The sequence below is a fragment of the Pipistrellus hanaki genome (genome assembly GCF_964339955.1).
Source record: "Pipistrellus hanaki genome assembly, chromosome: 3".
Lineage (NCBI taxonomy): Eukaryota > Metazoa > Chordata > Mammalia > Chiroptera > Vespertilionidae > Pipistrellus > Pipistrellus hanaki.
This window is the reverse complement of record NC_140505.1, coordinates 55,038,255-55,044,317: the sequence shown is the minus strand read 5'-3', so window position 1 is coordinate 55,044,317 and position 6,063 is coordinate 55,038,255. Positions and strand designations below refer to the sequence as shown.

Sequence of the window (6,063 nt, the reverse complement as noted above, 5' to 3'; positions counted from 1 at the left end):
AACTACATATAACATAAAATGCACTATCTTAAGCATTTTTTAATTTATTTATTGATTAAGGTATTACATATGTGTCCTTATCCTGCCCCCCCATTCCCTCACTCATGCCCTCACCCCCTTGTTGTCTGTGTCCATTAGTTAGGCTTATATACATGCATACAAGTCCTTTGGTTGATCTCTCCCCTTTAACCCCACCCTCCCTACCTTCAACTATACCTTCTTCATCCTCCTTTGCATCTATTTATCTTCCTTTTCATCTGAATATTCAAACATCTTTTTATCTGCATCACATTCTTCCTCTTTTTCATCAGCATCTTTAAGCCCTTTTTTCATCTGTATATTTTTTGTCTGTTTTAAAAAAATGTTTTTATTGATTTTTGGAGAGATATGGGGAGGGATAGGGATAGAGAGATAGAAACATCAATGAGAGAAGAAAATCATTGATCAGCTGCCTCTTGCAAGGCCCACAACCAGTGAGATCTTGATTCCTGAGCTGAGGCTCAACCACTGAACCACACAAGGAGGGCTGCTTTGTCTTATTTTCATCAGACTCACCATCAACAACTTTTTATATGTATCTTCTCCTCCTCCTTTTCACCTGGTTCTTTGTCAAACTCTCTCAGAGCCTTCCTCATCAAACGCTTTCAGAGCGGTCATCTTCAAATTCTGATTTTTTTCCAGTCATTTTCTTCTCTTTTTCAAGAATTTTTTTCATTAAACTCCTTGTCAGAGCCAGTCACAGTAAACTCTTTTTTTCTTCAAATGCTTTTTCAGAGCCATCTTCCAGCAGCTTTTCAGAAGCAGTCTTCTTCAGATTCTCTTTCTGACTCCTCTTCTTCAGACTCTTTGTTGGGGGTTGTTCTCTACTGCAGACTCCTTTACAAAGCCAGTCTCTTCAAAATCATTTTTGAGTCACTTCTCTTTGGATGCTCTTCTAGGCCATTCACTTTAGACTCTTGTAGGACTATCCTCTTCCAACTCTTTTTTGGGACTGCCTTCTCCAGACTCTATTTCAAGGTGGTCTCCATGCCCTCGCTTGGGGCAGCCTTCTTCAGCCACTTTATGAGGCTACTCAAAATTCTCCTCCATCTTCTGTTTTTGCAAACTTCTTTTCATCTACAGGTTCTTCAGATTCCATTTGAGTTGTAGCTTCTTGAGCATTCATTTTTGATGTGTTAGGATGCTCTGAAAAATGCCTTACTCTGGAAGGCCCTGCCCTTTCTGAAGCACAGATGGAGTTTGAATGCCAGAGACCTGTATTGGCCTTAGGAGTATTGAGGAAATACTCCCATATTTTCAGCCTTTTCTCCCTTTCTCTTGTGATCTCCGCCTGATAATCTGTAGTTCCATCCCACACTTGAGCAGTGATTTGACAACCAAATCACCATCCATCTAGGGTTTGAATATAATAATCAACTCTCTCTGGGTTCCTGAAAGACACAGAGGCTACGCCATCCGAGTTTTTTTCAAACAGAAAGAGTTTTCTAAGTTGTCTAAACTTTGAACACTCAAATACTTTCTCTGATCTTCTCATTCAGCACCAACAGATCATCCTCAAAATACACAGAATGAAACATATTTTTTATGATGGCACATTCAGGATGGTCCATCCATTCTCTCAGGTCTCCACTCCAACTGCTTTGTTGCAGAAACAGATTTTTCTTGCAGTCCTAGCACTTCTTCCTAGAGCCATCATATTTCTCCTTCAAAAGAAACTTTGCCACCTCGACACATAGCCTCTGATTTCATCTTCATCCAAAAGTTTTAACGTGAGATTCATAGATTCCTTATTCAAATAACAGCAAAGCCCATCTCCTTCAAAATTTCCTTGGTTATCTTTTTAAAGCTTGACCTTAGATTTTGATGTTTGAGGATTTTTCATAACGCCAGACTTGGCCACTGGGTATAAATTCATCCAGTGTAATATTGGAGACAAACCAGACACAAATACACTTGAATTTCTGTCTTCTTCAACTTGAAACCATCCTGATTCTGCCTTTTTCTCCCCACCCCCTCCCCTCTTCTGGGGATCAATGGGTTAAGGATTTTTTCTTTGAGGAGGTTCCTCTTCAGGCCCAGAACTAACATCTAGTACATTTGCAGTAGAGCTAGACGTACCATCATCATTAGAAAAGCCATAATTGGCCTGGTATATACCAATGAAATTTTCAGTGATTTTGGAGAACCAAGCCTTCTTCTCCAGGTCCCACTTGTAGGGGTTTCAACTGGCTGCTGCCGGAAAGAATTGGTTTCACTACCTGGACTTTTCTGGGTGTCTCTGTCCTTGGTGTCTTTGCACAATTTTTGTATTTGCAACTGTTCATCAAAGTCATCTTTCCCATCCAAGTTGTTGCCACTCACATTGCTGATTTAGCCAAGAGGCAGAGCCCAGGTGAGCTGAGAGGCAGAGATGAGGGAGTTGAGATGACTGCAGCTCCAAGGCAACTTGGGGAAATAACTTGAGAACCATGGACGCCAGCTCAGACTGTGCAGTCGCCCTGCGGCTGTTTTTATCTTCTTCTAAAAATTCTGCTTCACATTTGACTTCTTATTGTATACTACTATGATTTTACTTAGAAAATTAGTTTTTGAGAAGTATATATAAGACACTAAAAATATATGATTGGTTGCCACACCCGGCATATGTATGAATTTATATAAAGTTTATTAAACTTCTCAGTCAACTTGGGTCCATTGCTAAAAGCCAAAAGTAAGTGTCCCTAAGTGAAATAGGGGGAAATCATCTGGCTGTTCCAGTCATGGGAGAGAGGATATTTAACTTCATACTGTAATTAGCATTTTCAGAAGGACCATAATTACATATTACATTGCTTTTTCAGGCCATTGCACACAAAGGGCTCTTTTTGTGAGTTTAGAAGTAACTATAATAACATGAATTTTAATGATTGACAGTCATGGGCTAAAATATAATCATGAACTGATGGCTTTTTTTTGTCTAAAGAGATTTCTCGACTTTCAAGTGTATTTCCTGGAATAAATACTCCTTACAGGCTAAGTGAAAATATAAACAATATTATTTATTTTCTTTTAAGAAAATAAACAATAACAACACTAAAACCACAAGAAGAAAAACAGTGAAACATTTTATTGGAGGAGAAGCCCTGCTCTTGCCAATCACTTACCTTGTACAGTTCATTCATAACCTTATGAATTCATGCCCACAGGCATGAATTAAGAAATAACTATTTTCTGTTACTCATGTTCAGGTAGTACACAGAAGTAGCTTAAAGATCATGTTATAAAGAAAAGAAACTAAGCTCAGACACAAACATGCAAGGTACTGTGATCAGGCTTTCCGAACACACTTTGCTTTGTATTTTAAAATGTGCTCCTTATTATATGCAAAGTAACAACGGCTAAATAAATATGCATGATCTGCAATCTACAAATAGTTCCAGCTAATACATCTAGAAGTACTAGTTAGGAGTGAGATGTATGCACCCCTGAATTAAGGCTGTAAAATCTGCTTCAATTCCAAGTCAAAGGATAAATAGTGTTTATTCAAAAGCTGAGCTGTGTGGTTTTAAAGCAAGGCTGATTCTGCCTTCAGAAAGACCAGCTTGTTTTGCAGTGTCCTGGAAGTTTGATTCATAAAACCCTTCATAATGTTTATTGAATGCCTAATGGAGGCCATAAAACGTCCTGCACAAATCTTGGGTAAAAAGTTCTCCTCTTTGACTGTTTTATTTCATCTCCCAGAATGGAGAGACACCCTCACTTGTTTTCAGAATTTAATTTGGGAACCACAGGAAATTATTTTTTTGATAGATATGTTCCCTTTCTGATCGACTTAAAATGACAAAATATATGCTGCATCAGAGGGGCCTTAAGCTTTACCTCTGAACAATACTCAAAATCAATGTGGTAGAAACTCTATAGGAAAATAATTTTTAAAAACATTCTTTAGCAATTAGATTCTATTTGTGGAGGAGGAAGTTTCAAAATACATCAGAAAGCCTCCAGCAGCTCTGACCACTACTCTAAGCTGTTATTTATTTTATAAGCATAAAAGGCTCCATACACCCACCAAAACAAAACAGTGGGTGGGAAAATATACTCTCTTCAATGAGCATCTTTCAGTTGGATCCTCTTACTGCTAGGGCTGTGCATATAGAAGAGGCATTACTCTCTCTGATTTGAACTGGTATTATTCATGAGTGAGAATTATAAAATCAGGTAGCTACAAGAATGCCTCTTCATACTCTGTAGGAAAGCCATTATATTTCCACTTAACCCAAAATGTGTTTGCATGGATACAGTTGCCAACTTTTATTATTTGGTCAACGTTTATATAAGCAGTTTAAGAAGTCAACAAATAAGAAAGGATGAATCAATCATAGTATGCAAAAATACTTCATAAATATTTGAACATTTTTATTTTAAAATGAAAAGACTATGAGAACCTAATATAACTATGAAAGATCCATGATTTTTAAATGAAAAAGAGTGATTCTATTCTGACACAATAATAATAAAAACATTTCAACATATATTCAGTTTCATAGAGGAATATTTATTTGAGTGTTGAGAGAAGGAGGTATTAGACTAGCTTCCTGCCCTTAAAGACACTACAAAATATGATTGGTGTGTCTTTCAATTTTTCTAAGGTATTTATTTTTATTTTTTATTTTGTATATGCTTTTATTAATTTCACAGAGAGGGAGAGAGGGATAGAAACACCAATGATAAGAAAGAATCACTGATCAACTACCTCCTACATGACCCCTACTAGGGATCCAGCCCACAATCTGGGCATGTGTCCTGACTGGGAATCAACCACTGAGTTATGTCAGCCAACCTATAATTACTGTTTTTAATGAAAAATTCACAAAAGTTTCCAGCTTCAAGATTTAGTAGGCATTTTATAACATTGCTAGTGGCCCAGTGCATGAATTCATGCATGGATAGGGTCTGGCTGGCCCACCCTGATGGAGATTTGGGGGGGAGGGGTGATTGAAGGAGGCAGGGCCAGCGGGGGGTAGGGAACATGGGTGGTTGGTCAGCCAACCCATCCCCCTATAAGATGGGTTGGCTGACCTCAGTGGGCATCACAGTGACATAGTGACAGGTTGTGATGGTCGTTCCAGCATTCTGGTTGCTGGCTATATATACCCAGCAACCAGAATGCTGGCTATATAGAGGCCTAGTGCACAAAATTTGTGCAGGGGGGTCTCTTAGCCCAGCCTGCACCCTCTCCAATCTGGGATTCCTCTTGTAATCCAGAACCATTGACTCCTAACCACTCACCTGCCTGCCTGCCTGATGTCCCTAACTGCTCTCCCCTGCTGGCCTAATCACCCTAACTGCCTAATTGCCACTTCTCACTTCTCCAGTGGCACCGGCCTTCTCCCTTCTGCCTTCTCCTGCAGTACCTTCTCCCGCGGCCTCTGCTAAAGGGACTGTGGTACTGGACTAGCTCTCCCAGATGCCATGGCTGCAGGATCTCAGCCCTTGTAGCCACTGTGGCTTTGTCAGGAAGGACATCCAGAAGGATGTCCAGAAGATATTCGGTCTAATTAGCATATTATATATTTTTTTAGTATAGATAGCTAAAATAATTCAGGGAACAACTAGAGAAATTATGGAAGAAAATCATTTGTCTTAAAAAATACATTCTCCCCCTCCCTAAGGCTGTAATGGTTATGTTTTCTGGAGCAAGGTTTGTGTATTATAACTGTAGGTTATAATGTTCTTACCATTCCCCTTTATGCCTGTTACTGCCATTCATCCTACTAAAAAAAGGTGATAATATAGAGTGTATGTATGAACACATATTAACTCAATGTGGCCTTTATATAAAAAAAATAAGTTATAAAACCTGGCCTTATCTTCAAGTGTTTTAAGGCACAGTCTTTGTTATCTGAGCTTTGATCCTCATATTTCAACAAGTTATGTTGCTCATTTCCACAGGACTAAAAACAATGAGCAATAACATATATTAAACTTTACTAGAGGCCCAATGAATGAAAATTCATGTAAGCATAGGCCTTCCATCCCCCAGGCTGCTGGCCCCGGCTTTCCTCCAGCACCCGGGACCCGGGT

General features: G+C 39.0%; 1 pseudogene across 1 annotated transcript; it reads right to left on the bottom strand.

Moving 5' to 3' along the window:
• Positions 1-736: 736 nt before the first annotated feature.
• Positions 737-5,749, bottom strand: LOC311619640 (17S U2 SnRNP complex component HTATSF1-like; annotated as a pseudogene). The gene is made up of 2 exons: positions 5,718-5,749; positions 737-2,365 (listed from the first exon to the last, which is right to left on the bottom strand). The product of its transcript is annotated as a 17S U2 SnRNP complex component HTATSF1-like (transcript).
• Between the last annotated feature and the right edge of the window lie 314 nt (positions 5,750-6,063).